Genomic DNA, 22,133 nt, shown 5'->3' on the forward strand with positions numbered 1-22,133 from the left:
GATCTGCAGGGCTTCCCTGGTGGCTCAGTGGTGAAGAGTCTGTCTGCCAGTGGGGGAGACATGGATTCGATCCCTGGTCTGGGAAGATCCCATATGCCTCAGAGCAACTGAGCCCATGCGTCACAACTACTGAGCCTGTGCTCGAGCCCACATGCTGCAACTACTGAGGTGCACACGCTCTAGAGACCGTGCTCTGCAACAAGAGAAGCCACGGCAACGAGAAGCCCGGGCACCACAACTAGAGAGCAGCCCACACAGCAACAAAGACCCAGCACAGCCAAGAATAAGTTAAAAAAAGAAAAAGATAAGAATCTGCGAAAGGGAGATCATCCTGTATTATCCAGGTGGGCCTGATGTAATTATAGGGATCCTTATGAAAGGGAAGTAGGAGGATCTGAGCCAGAGAGAAAATTACAGTGACTAAAGCAGAGGTGACAGTGATGTGGCCATGAGCCAAGGAATGTGGGCAGCCTCGAGAGGCTGGGAAGACTCCCGAGAGTCTCCAAGAGGAACACAGGTCTGCTGACACCTTGCTTTTAGTCCCCTAAGCCCCATGTCTGACTTCTGACCTCTAACACCATAAGGTAATACATTTCTATTGTTTAAGCCACCAAGTTTGTAGTAATATGTTACAGCAGCCTTAGGAAACTAATACAGTTCTCTTCTCTTCCATTCTTGCATGTTCTCTTGAGGCAACTTCATCTTTACCCATGGCTTCAGTGACCATCTATAAGCAGATGTTTTGCTTCTAAAATTCAGATTCACATATTCAACAGCTTACTTGACATCTTTCATTGGATGTCCAATGGATACTCCAAACTCCATAGGTCCCCAGCTCAGTCCCTCTGCCACACCATCCCAACCTGTTTCTCCACCTGTATTCTCTGTCTCAGCTGATGGCAGTATCATACACCCATTGTTCCAAGCAGGGCACCTGGAGGACTCCCTATTCTTCATCCCAGTGTCTAACTCATCTCTAAGTCCTGTTAATTTCATCTCATAAAGTTGTCCCTTCCTCTCCATTGTCTCTTCTTGGTTTCGACAACAGTCTTCCAACCATCTCCCTCAATTCCATCCTTCACGCTGCATTTTTCTTTTTGAAATACAAATATCTTTCCACATCTCTCCTTTCTAGGTTCCTCTGGGATAAAAGTCAAGTTGCTAAATGTGGGCTTAGCAGGGCTTCCCTGTCTGCCTCCCAATCCATCACCCCAGCCTCACCTCCTCTGTACCACAGCCCAGCTTTCCACTCCACCAAACACATTCCTCTATTAGAAGACGGGAAGGAGAGAGGAAGGAAGAGGAAAGAGAGATGAGGAAGAGAGATGAGGAAAAAGCTTGATCTCACTCCCAGTCTTTCCTTCACTGAGTTTACCTCTCCAAAACCCCAATCAGATGGACTCTCAACACAGGGGGAGTAGAAACACCTCCTCCATACAAGACACTTTAAATGTATATATCAGCAATTATACATTCTCATTACTCAAGACACACCCCCCAAAAATGCAAAATCACACCCCAACTTGCAAATTCATACAAATATTCATTCCCTTACAGATATGCCCACACATAGAAAGACAAACACAGATGATCCAGACAGATGCTCATCCAACCACACGTGTTTTTCCATAACCACCCCGAGGTCCTCACAGACGCAGCCTGAAGACACGAACATCCAAAGTGAAGCAGATAACTTCTGTGGCTTAGAGAATGTGAGAATAAAGAAACAGGAAAGGTGGGAAAGGATGGTAGAAGGCTGAGGGTCAATGGACGAAAAAAGGAATGACCACAGAAGAATGTGTGTGTATGTGTGTATGTCACTCAGTCCCATCCATCTCTTTGTGACCCCATGGACTGTACTTGCCAGACTCCTCTGTCCAGGGGCTTCTCCAGGCAAGAATACTGGAGTGGGTTGCCATTTCCTTCTCCAGGGCATCTTCCTGACCCAGGGATCGAACCCAGGTCTCCTGCATTGCAGGCAGATTCTTCACCATCTGAGCCTCCAGGGAAGCCCACTGAAGAGTCAACTGGGATATATTCATTCACCAATATTCCCTTAGTCCTAACAACAGGCCAAATGCCACGCTGGTAACAGAAGTGTACAGTGATCCACAGTAGCAGCAGCTGTTATCATCATCGCCATCAAAGAGCAGCTAACATTCCAACTGTGGTCACTATACACCAGGCACTAAGGGTTATACTTATATTACCTCATTTAATCCCCAAAGAAATTTCATGAGGTCGATATTATTATCCTCAACTTAAAGATGTTGTAATGGGGTCCCAGGAAGTTAAGTGACATGTCCAGCATTATCCAGCTAAGAAATGGGAAGACCTGGATTCCTAGCCAGGCCATCAGGTCCACAGTCTGTGTTCTTACCCATGTCCCAATTCAAGACTCTGCCTGTGAGTAGCTCACAGACCACTAAGAGCTACATGCTGGAATTGGGGCTGTGTGTTTTCTTTCCTTGGAAATAAAACATGGAATAAAGCATGGAATAGAAGGCAGTGACAGGTACCAGCGGGATGGACACTGGCTTTGAAGTCAGGCTGACCTAGACCCAAATCCTAGCTCTGCCACCCAAGAGCTGTGGAAACTGCAGCAGGGCACCTTATAAACCTCCCTGAACATCAGTTTCCTCCTCCATAAATGAACAATTAATATCTATTTTGATGAGCTTTATTAGAATTAAATAAGATACTACATATAAAAGTGCTAAGTGCAGTACTCAGTATTTGGTGAGCACACAATAAACAAACTCCTTCCTCTTGTTGCTTCTTGGGGTTTTCCTGGTGGCTCAGCTGGTAAGGAATCTGCCTGCAAGGCAGAAGACCCAGGTTCAATCCCTGGGTTGGGAAGATTCCCTGAAGAAGGGAATGGCTACCCACTCCAGTACTCTTGCCTAAAGAGTCCCATGGACAGAGGACCCTGGCGAGCTACAGACCATGGGGTTGCAAAGAGTCAGACATGAGCAACTAACACTTTATTATTGCTTCAACAAACAATTACTCTCCAACACTCCTCAAACCAAATGCTTTCTAGAAACACTGGGACAATTGCAAATTACGACCCTTGGGTATATATTAGTTAGGCCAGCAATGTGTTTGAAAAGTCACAGTAACTGGGCAGGAGCTATTGTTACCACAAGACAATCAGCTCAGCACCTCGTAGCTTTTACAGTGACAATCACTCCCCTCCCCTGAGACATCAGAGTTCTAACTCTTGCTTAGAATCAAGGTGGCCTACATCTGCTTCAGACCTACAGAATCCGACTTGCACAGAGCAGGGCCCTGGACTCTACTGTTTAAATTCTTGTACACCCTCAACCTTGAGAACCACTAAATTAAAAAGTAAAGAGACATTCTGCAATTTCCAAATAAATGCATGGCCCAGGGGTGAATGAGTCGACCTGCAATGCTGCCAACTCTGAACATCTCTTTTATACAAGACAGGATATAAAGGCCATTTATGTCACTGCAAAGAAGTGGCCTCTTAATCTAGGATTTTCAGAAAATCTTCCAGGGGAAACCACTGCACCTCCTTCACCCAGATTTCACAAGTCAGAAAAGTTAGGCACAGCAGGGAACATGAAGGGTTAACTCTACCAGGTCTGCCCCTGGTGGGGGATCTGAGATTAGGGAGCAAATTCCTGGGGGATAGAATGTAGAAGGTGAGGACAACAGTCCCCATTTGCCCGCTCCTCACAGGAGCCAGGAAGGGAACTCCAGAGAGCAGCAATGTGGCCCCCGCCCGGCAAAAGAGCTGAGCCGGGGCAACCCAGTGTCTGCTGGGGCTGGTGGAACAGTCTTTTGGAGCAGTTAGGTACTGAAGTATAGTTGACTTACAGTGTTGTATCAATCTCTGCTGTGCAGCAAAGTGACTCAGTTATACACATGGTATCACTTAGATATGGAATCTGGGCTTCTCTGGTGGCTTAGGTGGTAAAGAATCAGCCTGCAGTACAGAAGACCCAGGCTCCATTCCTGGGTCAGGAAAATCCCCTGGAGAAGGAAATGGCAACCCACTCCAGTATTCTTGCCTGGAGAATCCCATGGACAGAGGAGCCTGGCAGGCTACAGTCCATGGGGTCCCAAAGAGTGGGACACGACTTAGTGACTAACGCTGACGCACGTGCAATCTAAAATATGGCACAAATGAACAAATCTACAAACCAGAAAGAGACTCACAGACGTAGAGAACAGACTTGTTGCCAAGGGGCTGGGTGGGGCAGGGAGACGGATGGGCTGGGAGTTTGGGGTTAGTGGCTGCGGTGTTTTTATTTTTAATTGGAGGATAATTGCTTTACAATGTTGTCTTGGTTTCTGCTGTACAACAGTGTGAGTCAGCTATAAGCACATATATACCCCTCCCTCTGAGCCTCCCTCCCAGTCCCCATCCTGGCCCTCTAGGTCATCCACAGAGCACTGAGCTGCGCTCCCTGTGTTATCCAGCAGCTCCCCACTAGCCATCTACTCTACACACTGTAGTGTATATCTGTCAGTGCTGCTTTCTCAGTTTGTCCCGTCCTCAGAACATCGTGTTTATGCTGCACAGGATGCAGACCAAGGGTAAGCCTTGCTGGCTGCCTCAGTAAGCAGCCAAAAGTGACCTTCGAATGATTCCCTCCCAAAAGCAATTACACCAGAGCTAAAGGTCAAATAGTAACCAAAGATCCTCCAAGCCAGGCCTAGCATTTCCTCTCTACCTAAGGTTGTAGTCACATGACCCACCACCCCAACCCCAGACCCTGAGCCCTGCAGCCTCAACCTGCCCTGAGCCCGGTTAAGGACAGGAGACAACGGAGGGGCACCTGCTCACATTAGAGCTGAACCTCGAGTCCGCCCTGCAGCTGCCCAGTCCTGGCATCATGCTCTGCTCCCCTGTTCCCGCCATGGGCTCCGGTTCTGGCAAATGAGCCGCCAGCTCCCTTTTGTCCACATCTCTGAGCCCAAGATGCTCCCTCTCCTCTTTCTTTCAAAGAAGGGCTTCTCCTGAGCTCCTTGGATGAACTGGGGCCCTGCTCTTTGCAAGCACCGACAGAATGTTTCCACACCGAGGGCTCAGACACCCAGCATTGTTTGTGTCTGGGTTCCTCATGGTAAGCACACTGTGGTCTCCCAAGGGTGTACTCTCCCAGGCTGACTACCAGAAACTGGAGATCCCTCCAGTGCTGACCACTGCACCCGGAGTCCCTGAGCAACCACCCCCACTGAGCATTTGCTCCAGGCCCCAGCCCCTCCCAGCCTATTCCAGCTGTCTCTGCTTTAGCATGTCTTTGTTCCAAAGTATCACTTTTGACAGAGAAAAGGTAATGAGCATATTTATTGTGCCTCTACTTGCACTTCTTTGCCCACGGCTATTGGGGATGGGGGGGAGAAGGGGGCATTAAAAAAACAAACCAAAAAAAAAACTGTCTTTACTGTAACTATTAGCAAATAAACACGCGTTTTCACTATCTAGCTATCTCACCTACACTAAGCAATACTTAGCTAGAAATCATACATACTTTTTCTGATTGTAAAGCTAATAAACAAGTTACTAGAGAATTAGAATGTAAACATCAACACAATTAATACATTAGGCTATGGCACCCCACTCCAGTACTCTTGCCTGGAAAATCCCATGGACGGAGGAGCCTGGTAGGCTGCATGCCATGGGGTCGCTAAGAGTCGGACACGACTGAGCGACTTCACTTTCACTTTTCTCTTTCATGCATTGGAGAAGGAAATGGCAACCCACTCCAGTGTTCTTGCCTGGAGAATCCCAGGGACGGTGGAGCCTGGTGGGCTGCCGTCTATGGGGTCGCACAGAGTCGGACATGACTGAAGCGATTTAGCATAGCATAGCATAGCATAAGTAATACATATATAAAAGAAATCCTTAACGTCACACGTCCAGCTTTGGACTAGGCTAGCTTTTCCCTAATACTTCGTATACCGAAACACAGTAAGTCTGAACACCACTTATATGTTAAATTGCAGCTTTAAATGGCTGTTAGATGAACACTCAAGCTCTCTGTTAAAAGTCCTGCTTTCCAGCCAGTATTCGTGTTTCTTGAGGGCCAGCTATGCGTCAGGCACTGTGGGTGAAGTATGGTGTTCAACCTCAGGGAACAGCCAATATAGGTGACAGACAGAAGACAGACAGAAGGTGAGCAGACAGACAATAAATAAACCAAACAGTGTAAAGCAATTATACTTCAATAATAAAAGAAAAAATAAACAAAGACCTACTGTGTAGCACAGGGAAATATATTCAGTATCTTGTAACTACCTATCCTGGGGGGAAAAAATGCATATATATCCATGTACATGTATATGGAGATATATATATATATATATATATATCACTGAATCACTGTGCTGTACATTTGAAACTAACACAATATTGTAAATCAATTATACTCAAATTTTTTAAAGTACATGCAAATAAACTATTTTAATACCATTTTGTAAAAAAAAATCCTTGTCAGGAAGAACTGCTTTGCATTATGGTAAAGAGTAATGCCTTTTTAGAATCTATCCTGTTCCCAAAGAGACTTGAACAATTTTTAAAAATATTTACATAAATAATTAATTATTAGTGTGTCTCTAATTGATGGAAATGATCATTCTATAAATAGAATTAAAGCAAGTTCTAAAAAAAGCAAACATACTATCTAATTTATGCTATGGAGGAAAGAATCAGCATAAAAATAAATGGGGAACACCCAGTAGCAATGAGCATACCTAGCACCTAGATCTTAGTCTCTAATATCATTCTCCAGCAAAAGGAACCCAGGCTCCTTAGACAAATAGCCGATTCTAGGGGTGGGGCAGGAAACATACAAGATAATCTTTGAAATAGCAGAAAGAAAGGTGTTGACAAATAAATACCTAATTAATGAAGCAAGATCAAAGAGACACAGGAACCAACTGAAAGAGCTCCCAACAGCCAACACTGGAACAACTACAGCAACAAAATAAACAAAATAGCATTGACTTATACTCCAAAGTATAAAATTAATACTCATGAATCCATACTGCTATGAGTAAATGGTTGAATATATTAAGAAATGGAGAAGAAAGCTCTCCCGTGCAGAGAACTTGCAAATGACTTACGTAAATACTCCACCTTAAAGGACTAGGGAGTTATGGTCCCACTCCTTAGCTATGAAGTAGTTACTTCCTTCCAAAGAAGGCAGTAAAAAGAACTTTAGAGAAATCTGACAAATACTACTTCAGCTAGGTGAGCAAGGTCAATATCAACAGTCACAAATCATGTTGATAGGATGTACCATTAATATGATGTGATGAAAATGGCACTTTACCTGTATCATTTTCCTCCCAAACCCATTCAGTTCAGTTCAGTTCAGTTGCTCAGTCGTGTCCGACTCTTTGCGACCCCATGAATCGCAGCACGCCAGGCCTCCCTGTCCATCACCAACTCCCGGAGTTCACTCAAACTCATGTCCATCGAGTCAGTGATGCCATCCAGCCATCTCATCCTCTGTCGTCCCCTTCTCCTCCTGCCCCCAATCCCTCCCAGCATCAGAGTCTTTTCCAATGAGTCAACTCTTTGCATGAGGTGGCCAAAGTATTGGAGTTTCAGCTTTAGCATCAGTCCTTCCAAAGAACACCCAGGACTGATTTCCTTTAGAATGGACTGGTTGGATCTCCTTGCAGTCCAAGGGACTCTCAGGAGTCTTCTCCAACACCACAGTTCAAAAGCATCAATTCTTCGGCGCTCAGCTTTCTTCACAGCCCAACTCGCACATCCATACATGACCACTGGAAAAACCATAGCCTTGACTAGACAGACCTTTGTTGGCAAAGTAATATCTCTGGTTTTTAATATGCTATCTAGGTTGGTCATAACTTTCCTTCCAAGGAGTAAGCGTCTTTTAATTTCATGACTGCAATCACCATCTGCAGTGATTTTGGAGCCCAAAAAAATAAAGTCTGACACTGTTTCCACTGTTTCCCCATCTATTTCCCATGAAGTGATGGAACCAGATGCCATGATCTTAGTTTTCTGAATGTTGAGCTTTAAGCCAACTTTTTCACTCTCCACTTTCACTTTCATCAAAAGGCTGTTTAGTTCCTCTTCACTTTCTGCCATAAGAGTGGTGTCATCTGCATATCTGAGGTTACTGATATTTCTCCCAGCAATCTTGATTCCAGCTTGTGTTTCTTTCAGCCCAGCATTTTTCATGATGTACTCTGCCTAGAAGTTAAATAAGCAGGGTGACAATATACAGCCTTGACATCCTCCTTTTCCTATTTGGAAGCAGTCTGTTGTTCCATGTCCAGTTCTAACTGTTGCTTTCTGACCTGCATACAAATTTCTCAAGAGGCAGGTCAGATGGTCTGGTATTCCCATCTCTTTCAGAATTTTCCACAGTTTATTGTGATCCACACAGTCAAAGGCTTTGGCATACTCAATAAAGCAGAAATAGATGTTTTTCTGGAACTCTCTTGCTTTTTCCATGATCCAGCGGATGTTGGCAATTTGATCTCTGGTTCCTCTGCCTTTTGTAAAACCAGCTTGAACATCTGGAAGTTCACGGTTCACATATTGCTGAAGCCTGGCTTGGAGAATTTTGAGCATTACTTTACTAGCGTGTGAGATGAGTGCAATTGTGCGGTAGTTTGAGCATTCTTTGGCATTGCCTTTCTTTGGGATTGGAATGAAAACTGACCTTTTCCACCCATTACCCAGTCTAATCATGAGGGGAAAAAAATCCAACAAGTTCCAATAGAGGAGGATCCTACAAAACGTCTAACCAGCACACAACTCTGTGGAAGTCATCAAAAACAAGGAGAATCTGAAAAAAACTGTCACAAGCCAAGAGGAACCTAAGGAGACATGACAACTTAACATAATGTGGGGTCCTGATTGGGGCCCTGGAACAGAAAAAGGACAGAGAAAAACTAAGGAAGTCTGAATAAAATAGACTTTAGTTAATATCATCAATATTGGTTCATTAATCTCCATTAATGAGCTCCACTAGATGTTGATAATAGTGGGAATTGTGCAGAGGCTATCTAGGAACTCCATACTATCTCGCTCAAGTTTTCCTTAAATCTAGAGCTCTCCTAAAACTCAAAGTCTATGAATAAAAATACACAGAAAAATAAATAGGGAAGTCTGAGAAAGCCTCACTGGAGAGTTAAGTTCAAGAGTGGACTTGAAGGTCTAGGTCCCGTGAAAAAAAGGAGCATGTTCAGAGCTTAGGAAACAGTACGTGCAGAAGTCCTCTAGCAGGAAAGAAGCCAATACATCTGAGGAACGGAAAGAGTGTTAGCATGTCTGAAGTGGTGTGAACGAGAGGAGGAGAGGTGAGAAATAAGGGTGTTGGGGTGGGTAGGAGACCACTCAGGGCCTCAGTTCTTGTAAAGAGAAGGATCTTGCTCTAAATGCAGAGAGAAGCAATGAAAGGAGCACAGTGTCTTCAGCACGGTCATCTTATTTAGCAGAGCAATGTCTGCTCAACTATGGAATATTTTACTATATCCATCACTTTATAAAAAAGTAAAAGGGAAATGAAATGCTGAAGATAAAAATCAGAGGTCTCAAACATGTCTGGGCAAAGACGGAAACTTTTACGCAGACTGAAAAGGAAAAGCAAAGGTGAAACCCAACACATCTTTGGATAGTCGATGGATTTAAGCTGGCTGTGGCACTAATTGTGAAAGAAGAGAACAATGGTAAAGAGCATCTAGATTGCTTCATGGAAGATTATGTCTAAAAGATAAAGTTTAACTTAAGTGTTCATAATGTACTGTATCTGAGAACAAAACTGCCATTAAAACACATAAGTCATCTTTTGTATATGATTTTAGAACTGAAAGAAAGTATGGCATAGCTTTTATAGTCTCTACACATCAGTCTTATGTTTAACAGCTTGACTGATGTTAACTAAAATTTGACAGAGGTTATGTTTCCTTCCAACACCTTTCCTTCTGCACTCTGTTTCTCAAATTCAGCATTAACTCCCCTGCACACCCCAAAGCACACACAGATTCACACACACACACACACACACACACGCTTCTACACTCAGGAGAGAAAGCCCTGGGTTTAACTCCCTGGTCCCGCCTTCTCCCTTCCTATTTATCCCTAAGCCATGTGAATTGGTGAAGAAGTCTATTAAATTAATTCCCTATAAGGATGCCTATGAGCCTTCCTTAAAATTTTGAATTTTAAAAATGATCTCATGAAAATAAAAATACTGAATACCTTAAGCCAAGAAACAAATCTCTAACACACATTTTAGGAGTTCTGCCAAAGTGGTGGGAAAGATATTTTGCAGAATGAAAACTTTTAGTAGCCCCCTTCTCTCGTACCATATGGAAGGCAATACTATGCCTGCACACAAATCCATCTTATCATTAATAACTTCAGTCTATTTTCTTTAGTTATCTCTATACCCCTCTCACTAAATCATACTCCATTTTGCTTTTAAGGAAAAACAAAGTATTAACTGTGGCACTATCAGAAACTCCTAATAAATTGTTATATGCTGAGTAATGTATAACATGTTTACTACATTCACAGTCTTAAAATGTCTTTATTACATAAATATTTATTATGTACCAGCATTGTTCTGGAAGCTAGGCATATAATGATGATCACGTCAGATAAATACCCCACTCTTGAAAAGATTAATTTCTAGCTCAATTCAGCTAAAGCCAAAAATCCAATAGAGAATGGTAGTTGGGCCTTAGATGCTCAATAGGAACTTAACATCTGCCAAACAAGGACAGGAAAGCTGAGATGAGTTAAGAGTTTCCTCTTCTAAAGCAGAAACCACCAAATATGCAGCAAGGGTTCAAGCTGGGAAGAGCTAAGGAAATTCTCAGACTTGTCACTCAAAAAAAAAAAAAATGCCAGGGCTGTAAATAGAGGCTTGAGGTACACATTGAGAGAGAAAAAAGTGTGGAACTGCAAAAAGACAAATGTTGGAACTGCAAAAAGACAAAATCAGAGCTTGTTAAAAATAGAGCTCCATGACAATACCAAATGTTGATAAGTATGTGGAGCAACTGGAATGTTCATACATGTTGATAGGAGTGTAAAATAATTCAACCACTTTCAAGGTTCTTATAAGTTGAATAAACACACTTACCAAATAATTCCACCTCTATATCATTACCCAAGAGAAATTAATTTATGTCCACAAAAGACTTGCACAAAAATGTATGTGAAAGATGTACTCAAAACAGCCAAAACCTGGAAATGACTCAAAATGTCCAACAAGAAAGTAGATCAATTGTGAGATACTCGTACAACGGAATAATATTCAGTGGCTCAGTGGTAAAGAATCCACCTGCCAATGCAGGAGATGAGGGTTCGATTCCTGGGTCAGGAAGATCCCCTGGAGAAGGAAATGGCAACCCACTCCAATATTCTTGCCTGGGAAATCCCCTCAACAGATTAGCCTGGAGGGTTACAGTCCATAGGGCCACAAAAGAGTCAGACACAACCTAGGGACTAAACAACAACAACAATAAAATATATACAATGAGGGTAAATTTCAAAACACCACGATAAGGAAAAACAGTTGGTCACCAAAGCGCAGACACTGTATTTCCCTTGTATATGGCAGTCCAAAACGGGCAAAACTAATTCATACTGAAAGAAGTCAGATTTGTGGTTGCCTGGAAAATGGTGAAGGGTTGAGGAGGAAGTATGGGGGGCTAGAGAAATTCTGCATCTCATTTGGAGTGATGGCTATACTTAACTATCAACACATATCAAGTAGAACACTCAAGATCTAGGCATTTTATTGTATGTTAACTAAGGCTATGGTTTTTCCAGTGGTCACGTATGGATGTGAGAGTTGGACTCTGAAGAAAGCTGAGCGCCGAAGAATTGATGCTTTTGAACTGTGGTGTTGGAGAAGACTCTTGAGAGTCCCTTGGACTGCAAGGAGATCCAACCAGTCCATTCTGAAGGAGATCAGCCCTGGGATTTCTTTGGAGGGAATGATGCTGAAGCTGAAACTCCAGTACTTTGGCCACCTCATGCGAAGAGTTGACTCATTGGAAAAGACTGTGATGCTGGGAGGGATTGGGGGCAGGAGGAGAAGGGGACAACAGAGGATGAGATGGCTGGATGGCATCACCGACTTGATGGACGTGAGTTTGAGTGAACTCCAGGAGTTGGTGATGGACAGGGAAGCCCGGCGTGCTGCGATTCATGGGGTCACAAAGAGTCGGACACAACTGAGCGACTGAACTGAACTGAAGACTCAAGTTGACTTTTTTTTTTTTTTTAAGGCTGCTTAATGAGGTTAACGGTGAAAAATGGCACAAAAATACTAGGAAACACCTGAGTTAAAGAGCTGTTCTCTTTGAAATTAAGACTGTAGGAGGTCCTGGTGACCATCACTGGCACTCCAGTTAACAGGTTGCATTAGACCAGTCCAAGATAATTTTGTGACAAAGTGTGTCTGAGACTCAAAAACAACCTGCTCACAAATAATCTTTTTAAAAAATCAGCTTTCTTGTAAGTAAGCCTATTGCAGTTTATCAGTGCCAGGCACAGAACTGCTTATTGGGGATTCAGTCCCAAATCTTCAGGGCTCCCATTCTAGTGAAGAAAGCCACGGTAGCGGGGCAAGTGCTTAGTTGCTTCAGTCGTGTCCAGCTCCTTTTGTGACCCCATGGACCGTAGCCTGCCAGGCTCCTCTGCCCATGGAATTCTCCTTGCAAGGACACTGGAGAGGATTGCCATTTCCTATGCCAGGGGATCTTTCCGACCCAGAGATCGAACCCATTTCTCTTGCTTGGGCCTCCTGCATTAGCAGGCAGATTCTTTACCACTAGCGCCACCTGGGAAGCCCCAGCAGGGGACGGGGGCTGCTTTAAAACAAACAAAAGAGTCAATTAGATAATTTCAGATGCTGACTAATCAGGTACACAATGTGTACTAAAAGGTTATCTTGCTTTTAAGGGTTTTTTTTTCTAATTAAGGCACAAAGTGGGAAGACAGAATGGTATGGCAATAAAAAAACATGCATAGACTAGGCTACAGAGTATTTGCATAATCACTTACTGTACTTCCTGGTATTTAGTAACCTTTCAATAGCATCAGTTATTATTATCATTATTATTTCCTTCCTCTCCTTCCCTTATTAGTAAAACATGAAATTTTAGGACATATGTGCAATTAAAGACATGTACAAAAACATTCATAATAGCCCAAACTGGAAACAGTCCCAACACTAAAGTGTATAAATAAATTGCGGTATATTCATATAATGGAATACCTCCTTGCAATAAAAAGAATAAACTGCTGCTACACAGCAGTTAACAACTCGAATGAATCTCACAGACATAATATTGAGTGAAAGAAGCCAAACACAAGAGACCACACACTACAGAATTTCATATATAAGAAGTACATGGGCAGACAAAACTAACCTATGATCACAGAAGACAAAGTGGTGATGTTTGACAGAAAGCTGTTAACTGAAGGGAGCGCACGGGAGCTTTCTTACGTGTTAAGACGTGTTCTTCATTCTCGATCTGAGTGGTGGTGACATAAGCGTGTACACGTACAAAGATGGAGCTGGTCACTACAGATCTGAGCATTTTACATATGTTATTCCTCACACCATAGTGCAATCAAGCTGAATAAAGAAGCACACTTGGGAATATGAGTATTTCTTATACAGTGTCTCGAAGTTTTAGCCACTGATAGGACTTCAGCAGATAGAAATGCTGAACCTTTTCTAGCATCACTCATTCATTCAGGACACATCTCCTGAGCATCTCCCAGCTGCCTCGCACCACATGGGGTGTGCAGGACACATGAATGAACATGGCAACATAATCCCTACCCTTAAGGGCATCCTTGAAATGGGCAGTCAGACATGTGACCTACTACCCCGGGGCAATTGGCGGTAGCTTCTCAAATGTGGCTACAGGGTCCTGCAGAAGTTCACTGTCTTCCAAAAGAGCTCTCTTAGACTCTTATTCCAATCTAGTAACTGAAACATCATGCATGGCCATTCATTTCTCCGGAGGAGCAATATGGCTAATATATCTCAGAGCATGGTACTTAATTGTAACTGACATTTCTAGGTCATTGGTGGTGATGGCAAATACCCTCCTGGAAGGCTCCTTATTTGCAACAACAGCAGAGGAAAAGAGGCTAATTTTAGAGAACGTGGCCTAGCTTCCACCCCGCAGAGGAACATCCAACAGACGACTCTTTGTTCTCTCAGCAGTGGCAGCGGTGTGGGAATCATGAAACAACTTCAGTGACTGCCTACAGCCCCTATCATGGGCCCCAGGATTCTGTGCTCCAGATGGTGTCAGAGCCCCATGCAGTATTAATGTATGAAACATGACAAACTCTTTGCTCCTGTTTCTGGTGTGAATTAATAATTTAACATATTTTAAGACTTACTTTAAAGGATTCAAGTTAATTGATGGTCCATCCAAAGGAGTCCCAATCTTCTTACTCACTACAGAGAAGCATATTGAGAGGCAAAAATGAGAATGAGGAAGAGGTCAAGGGGCTGTGTTACCTTACCAAAGAGGTCTGAGGACAAAACAGGGTTATCAGACATGAAGCTAAAAAGGAAAAAAGAGAAATCAAGCCTCTGGAGAGAACACTAGAGCAAGAGAAAAGAGACTAGGAAGGCCAGCGATTCTGAACTCCCTGCATTTCTCACTCCCAAGGCTTAGCCAGCAATTATACCAACCAGACCAGAAAGGATGCCCCACAAGTCCAGTATTTAGAACCTAGACATGACCAATAAGAGAATGACCAGATGTCTGGTTCACCTAAGACAGTCTCAGTTTACGTTTGTTATAAATACCAGTAGTACCCCCTTTCCCTGCTGGCTCAGATGGTAAAGAATCTGCCTGCAAGGCAGGAGACCCAGGTTCGATCCCTGGGTTGGTAAGATCCCCTGGAGGAGGAAATGGCAACTCACTCCAGTATTCTTGCCTGGAGCATTCTGTGGACAGAGGAGCCTGGCGGGCTGCAGTCCACGGGGTCACAAAGAGTCAGACACAACTGAGTGACTAACACTTTCACTTTCTTTCTGTGCTCCTTTTAACTCTCACAAGTGTCTTAGTTTTAACAACATACTATATAGACACCTTAGTAAAAGAAACAAGAGCAATAAGCTGAAATTGACAGCCTTTGGAGGAAAGAAACCAGGTCCCCTGATATCCTAGGGCTCACTCATCAGGTGCAGACTCCAGGGCCAATAGACCCCGGAGGAAATACAGCGCAAAGGAACTGGACCTAAAACAGGAACTTCTGACTCTACCTTGCAGAGAAATATAAGTGAAAAAATTCTAAAGAAGCAAATTGCTCAGGGAGCTTAAAAGGGCTTGGACCACAAAGTGGAGATGGAGCCTTCCCACATAGGTGCTATACAAGTTTCTTGGGGCTGCCAAAACAAATTATCCTAAACTTAAGCATGGTTTAAAACAGAATTTACTCTCTTCTGGAGGCGAGGAATCCAAAATCAGAGTGTGAGCAGGGATGGCTCCTTCTAGGAGGGTGCACTCTCTGCCTCTCTCCTAGCTTCTGGAAGTTTCCCAGCAGTCCTTGTCAATCCATCATTCCCATCTCTGCCTCCATCTTCACCAGGCCATCACTCTATGTGCCTCTGTATCTCTGAGTCCTCTCCTTTTCTCACAGGGACACCTGTCATTGGACTTGTTACCCTAAATCTGGGATGATCTCATCATGAGATCTTTAATTACATCTGCAAAGATCTTTTTCCAAATACACAGGCTCCAGGGGTTAGGACTCGGGAGTATCTTTTTGGGAGCCACCATTCAACCCATTACACATGTGTACAAAGTAGTGCCCAGGTGAGTCAAAGTTCACCAAATAGTCTTTAAAAAAAGGATTAAAAAGTCTTTCTAAACTGAATCTGGAGGAAGAAGAAGGAACAGGATTAGACTCTCTGCAGGAGAGAAGATACAAGAAAACCAAATGCCCAAGGAGCAGAGACCCTCCTCTGTGTCTCCGTTTGCAGCCACTGTGTCCAACAAGAGGCTGGACCCCCGACAGTCATTCCCTACCCCATCTCTCGCCAGTGGGGCTTTCCCTGGTGGTTGCTGCTGCTGGCCTATGCACTCCAACGCAAATCACAGAGCTCAAAGGGGCAGACCTGCATCCGATGCAAATCTGCCTAGTCCTCAACCTAAACGTCCATTGACAGAGGAATGGATAAAGACGATGTGCTACATATACACTGGAATGCTACTCAGCCATGAAAAGAATGAAATAATGCCATTTGCGACATATTATCACACTAAGTAAGCCAGTTAGAGAAAAATAAATACATCATATCACTTATATGTGAGATCTTAGAAAAAATGATACAGGGACTTCTCTGGCAGTCCAGTGGTTAAGACTCTGTGTTTCCAATGCAGGGGGACAGGTTCAATCCCTGGTCAGGGAACTAAGATCCCATATGCTGTGCAGTGTAGCCAAAAAAATTCAGTAAGAAAAAAATGATACAAATGAACTTATTTACAAAACAGAAATAGACTCACAGACATAGAAAACAAATTTATGGTTACCAAAGAGGAAAGGTGAAGAGGGACAAAACAGGAGTTTGGGATTAATGTGTACATATATACATTACAACATAGAAAACAGATAATCAACAAAGACCTATTGTATAGCACAGAGAACTATACTTGATATTTTCTAATAACCTACAATGGAAAAGAATCTAAAAAAGAATGTATATATATATACTCTGATGCTAGGAGGGATTGGGGGCAGGAGGAGAAGGGGACGAGAGAGGATGAGATGGCTGGATGGCATCACTGACTCGATGGACGTGAGTCTGAGTGAAGTCTGGGAGTTGGTGATGGACAGGGAGGCCTGGCGTGCTGTGATTCATGGGGTCGCAAAGAGTCGGACACGACTGAGCGACTGAACTGAACTGAACTGATATATATATATATATATATACACATACACACACATAAGGGAGAAGGAAACAGCAACTCACACTAGTATTCTTGCTTGGAGAATCCTGTGGACAGAGGAGCCTGGTGGGCTGCTGTCCATACGGTAGCACAGAGTCGGACACGACTGAAGCGATGCAGCAGCAGCATATACATATAAATTTATATATATATAACTAAATTATTTTGCTGTACACTTGAAACTAACACAACATTGTAATTAACTATACTTCAACTTTAAAATGGAGAAGGCAATGGCACCCCACTCCAGTACTCTTGCCTGGAAAATCCCATGGACAGAGGAGCCTGGTAGACTACAATCCATGGGGTAGCTAAGAGTCAGACACGACTAAGAGACTTCACTTTTACTTTTCACTTTCCTGCATTGGAGAAGGAAATGGCAATCCACTCCAGTGTTCTTGCCTGGAGAATCCCAGGGACGGAGGAGCCTGGTGGGCGCCGTCTATGGGGTCACACAGAGTCGGACACGACTGAGGTGACTTAGCAGCAGTAGCAGCAACTTTAAAAAAAAATCTGCCTGGTCCTAAAGCCTTTGTACCTTCCACTTTGGGGTAACCAAATATATTGACTAGTACATGCGCACTCGCGCATGCACACACACACACACACACACACACACACACACTGGAGGGATACCAAAGAGGTCATCTCAGGCCACAACCATCAGGCACAATGGGTGGCTGTGATCTCAAAACTCTCCAGGGTATTTCTAGACCAAGATCCCTCCTGACCGGGTGAATTAAACAGCAAACACTGATCCCATTTAGCATGTCTACTGTCCATCGAATAGCCGCAGCTATAAACAAGACATGAAACAATTAAAACTATATTAAAAAATAAGTTCTTACATAATCCTCTTCTGAGACATGCCATCCTCTGATCAAAGCACCATTGACCACTCACTGTTTACAGCAACATTTCCCAACCAGTTTCTGTGTGCGCCCAAACAAGGGGAAGGGTGTGGAGAGCAAAGGATGGAGGAAACTGAGTTCAGGAAAGACATTCCAGACTCAAACAGCACCATCTTTTCACAGATCAGCACCTGCTCAGCTTTCCTGCCTCACCTCTCATGAGTCACCTCCACGTACCACTACCCACCTACCCAATGTGCCAACACACTGCTTGCCTTCCAGCTCTGGCTCACACTATTCCTCAGTTTTGAATGCCCTTTCGAGTCATCTCTGCTCACTGACAAACAAGGCACCCCGTCAGGCACCACCGGCAGCCATGGTATCTCTTTTCTGGACTCCAATCCAGCCTGGCCCCTCCTTTCTCTGACCTCCCAGCACACTGAGGATCGGATCCGTCATGCCACTAACTCTGGTTCTCTCTCTTGCTTCCTTCCTACTCCCAGCAAGCCCAGAGTCCTTTAGAGAAGGGAGCTCTCTGCACCAGCACAGCGCTCTCTGCTTAGCAATCGCTCAATGTCTACAAACCAAAGGTTACCTGAGGGTCCGTGAGAAATTCCAGAAGTGTGCTTTAATCGGTAAGTACCACTTTGTCCTCGGTTCTTTCTTATTAATTTTCTGAGCTTCTAATGCCAAAAGAATGTTCCAGCAAGCTGACTTCTTCACCTGGAGAGTTGCAAATGCCAACTGCAATTAAAACAACAACTCTATTTTCCAGTCAGTTTCAGACTGTATAGGGCACCAGACTTCCTTCCGAGCAGTTAGGGAGCTAAGTTCTTTTTGTAAATTGTTTTCCAGATTTTATAATAGCTTTCTTCCTCCTGAAGGGATATATTGCATGTATGTTTTAAACCAAAGCAAACTAATTTTCACTTTGAGATTTTTTTTTTTTTAATGGTGTAACACCTCTTGAGCTAATTGGAGATACCTGGGGACACCACGTAAAACTGGGGTGAGACAAAAGTTCTCTTCCAAATCAAACAGACATTCTCTCAGAAACATCTTTTTAATTCCTTTGACAAGAAAACAACTAATTAGCATCCCGATAGGGGACCTCAGATATTTCTTTACTCTTTGGTTAATTTCTACCAAACCAAAGCACAAAAGGGACACACATCCAACAAGGAGGGCATACAAAGCCTAGGTTAATTCTGGAAGGTTCTTACATTTTTCTCTTTTCACTGTTTGGTGAGACAATAGGACTTGGAATTCTGCGGAGGAAGAAAGTGATGAGTAATGAGAAAGAAAACAGCTTTGTAATCTTCTTTGAAAGGTTTCATTCTGCACTGTTATTTTTTCCGTAGGAAAAAAAAAAAAAATACAATACCCATACCCTCACCTTGCTTATGCTGCAATTTCCACCATTCACAATACTTAGAATACCATATGTTAGGCATCAATTCAACAAATATTTATTACATTCCTGGCACTGTGCTATGTGGCAAAGAAATAAAACAAATAAAATATGTCCAACTTCCACTTCCAGTCATGTGAACAGGCAGAGCTCTGAGAGGGCTCTTAAATAAGACAAACAGGAGTCCTGCCCTCATGCAGATTACAGTCTAGGGGACAACGGTCCTCAAAAGGGACCCGGCTGGAGGATCAAAGAAGCTCATTGCTTCTTGATGTTCGATGTTCCCTATCAGAAAAGCTAAAACGGGCCCACATGAAGAAGATGCTCATTCCTTTCAAACTTTTAAAAAGTGAATGTTTAATGTCACTCTAGGGAAATAGATGGGCAAACAGTGGAAACAGTGTCAGACTTTATTTTTCTGGGCTCCAAAATCACGGCAGATGGTGACTGCAGCCATGAAATTAAAAGATGCTTACTCCTTGGAAGGAAAGTTATGACCAACCTAGATAGCGTATTCAAAAGCAGAGACATTACTTTGCCAACAAAAGTCCGTCTAGTCAAGGCTATGGTTTTTCCAGTGGTCATGTATGGATGTGAGAGTTGGACTGTGAAGAAAGCTGAGCACCAAAGAATTGATGCTTTTGAACTGTGGTGTTAGAGAAGACTCTTGAGAGTCCCTTGGGCTGCAAGGAGATCCAACCAGTCCATTCTAAAGGAGATCAGTACTGGGTGTTCATTGGAAGGACTGATGCTGAAGCTGAAACTCCAATACTTTGGCCACCTCACGTGAAGAGTTGACTCATTGGAAAAGACCCTCCTGCTGGGGCAGGAGGAAAAGGGGACGACGGAGGATGAGATGGCTGGATGGCATCACTGACTCGATGGACGTGAGTCTGAGTGAACTCCGGGAGTTGGTGATGGACAGGGAGGCCTGGTGTGCTTTGATTCATGGGGTCGCAAAGAGTCGGACATGACTGAGCGACTGGACTGACTGACTGACTGAAGAAAGGAGATGTAACCAGTACAGGCATACCTCACTTTTTTGTGCTTCTCGGGTACTGAATTAAAAAAAAAAAAAAAAAGAAGTTGAAGGTTTACGCCAACCCTGCACCAAGCCAGTTTATCAGTGCCATGCATCCAACAGCAGTTGCTCACTTCATGTCTCTGTCACATTTTTGTAATTCTTATACTATTTCAAACTTTTCTATTAATAGTACTATATTTGTTATTATGGTCTGCGATCAGTAATCTTTCCTATTGCTTTTGCAAAAACATTGACTCCCCAAAGCCTCAGATGATGGTTAGCATCTTTTACCAGTAATTAAGATAGGTGTGTTTTTTAAACATCATACTATTATGGACTTAAGACTACAGTATGGTGTACACACAACTTTTACATGCTGGGAAGCCCAAAGTTTGTGCAACTCATTTGACTGCAAAATTCTAGAATGTCTAGATCAGAACCCACAGGATCCCCAAGGTATTGCAGCACACAATTCTAGAATATGTGTCTGCCACTAACTTCACAGAATATTCTAATTCAAAAGATTGCCGAGAGTTCTAGTTTCCTCATTCTACAACCTAGGAAGCCAAGGCCCATGAGGTCAGTGTCTGAGTTCACAGTGGCCACTTTTCACAGTGTAGACATGGGGACTGGACCCCATGTTCTGGGTCTGAAGTAGGTACATTGCCACAAGCACCTCCCATCCTCTCTGCAGGATGCTAACCTTCCTCCCTGGACTCGAGGAATTCAAGGGGATGATGTGCAGGAGCCGAGAGGAGAAACTGTTGTTGTTGTTGTTGTTCAGTCGCTCAGTCATGTCCAATTCTTTGTGACCCCATGGACTGCAGGGTGCCAGGCTTCCCTGTTCTTCTCTATCTCCAGGAGAAGAGGAAAGACCATTCATTTTTTTCTTTAGAACTTTTTATTTTATATTGGAGTATCCCATGGACTGAGGAGCCCGGCAGGATCGCAAAGAGTCAGACGCGACCGAGCAACTAACACACTCAAATAGCCAATTAACAACGCTGTGATAGTTTCAGGTGAACAGAGAAGGGATTCAGCCGTATATACACATCAATCCCTGCTTCCATCCAGGCTGCCACGTAACACTGAGCCGAGTTCCCTGTGCTGTATGACAGAGGAAGGACCATTCTTGTTCTGTTTCCCTACATTTGGTACTGAAGGACACAGACAGTGGTGCACGCCTCGGGGGATCCTTGTAACGACAGCCACACCACTGACCCTGGCACAAATCACAAAATGAGGAAGGAGGGAGCCTCCCAGTCACCTGAACACCCACTAAACAATAACTATCCGGCAAGGCTTATGGCTGCTCTTCCTGCCCTGTCAATTCTGAAAATCGCTCTTCCTGCAACTCGGGCATCATTCCTACTTTCTGCATCTCTGATAGCACAACAGGAGACAGAGAAGACAGGCCAAGACAGGTGGGGCAGCATTCAGGACACTAAAAACCTTAAAACCAAGGGGCAATAAGAAAATAATTAAAGGAAAAGAACCAGGGGAATCATCAGTGTTGGATATAGCACATGAAACCGGCCTGGAATTCAGTCTTGAATTTCCTTCTTTTTTTTCAGTGTTCTCTTTTTTTTTTTTTTTACAATATTTTATTGGTTTTGCCATATATCAACATGAATCCACCACAGGTATACACGTGTTCCCCATCTTGAACCCTCCTCCCTCCTCCCTCCCCATCCCATCCCTCTGGGTTGTCCCAGTGCACCAGCCCCAAGCATCCAGTATCGTGCATCGAACCTGGACTGGCGACTCATTTCATATATGATATTATACATGTTTCAATGCCATTCTCCCAAATCATCCCACCCTCTCCCTCTCCCACAGAGTCCAAAAGACTGTTCTGTACATCAGTGTCTCTTTTGTTGTCTCG

The 22,133-nt window shown here is 43.6% G+C and overlaps 1 protein-coding gene across 11 annotated transcripts in view; it reads right to left on the reverse strand.

The window, feature by feature from the left end:
- Positions 1-22,133, reverse strand: part of TMEM178B (transmembrane protein 178B) — a 415,735-nt gene that overhangs the window by 341,020 nt on the left and 52,582 nt on the right. For 2 of the 11 annotated variants that reach the window (XM_086395202.1, XM_086395199.1), the window contains exons 2-3: positions 18,409-18,557; positions 14,402-14,459 (exon numbers count right to left, since the gene is read on the reverse strand). The exons of the other annotated variants lie outside the window; for them this stretch is intronic. The gene's annotated coding sequence lies outside the window, so the exon portion shown is untranslated. The remainder of the gene's footprint in view (positions 1-14,401; positions 14,460-18,408; positions 18,558-22,133) is intronic. 11 annotated transcript variants of the gene reach the window in all.

Source organism: Bos grunniens, chromosome 4 (genome assembly GCF_055505025.1).
Source record: "Bos grunniens cultivar Pamir isolate PY7600 chromosome 4, Bosgru_T2T1.0, whole genome shotgun sequence".
In the NCBI taxonomy this organism is placed as follows: Eukaryota; Metazoa; Chordata; class Mammalia; order Artiodactyla; family Bovidae; genus Bos; species Bos grunniens.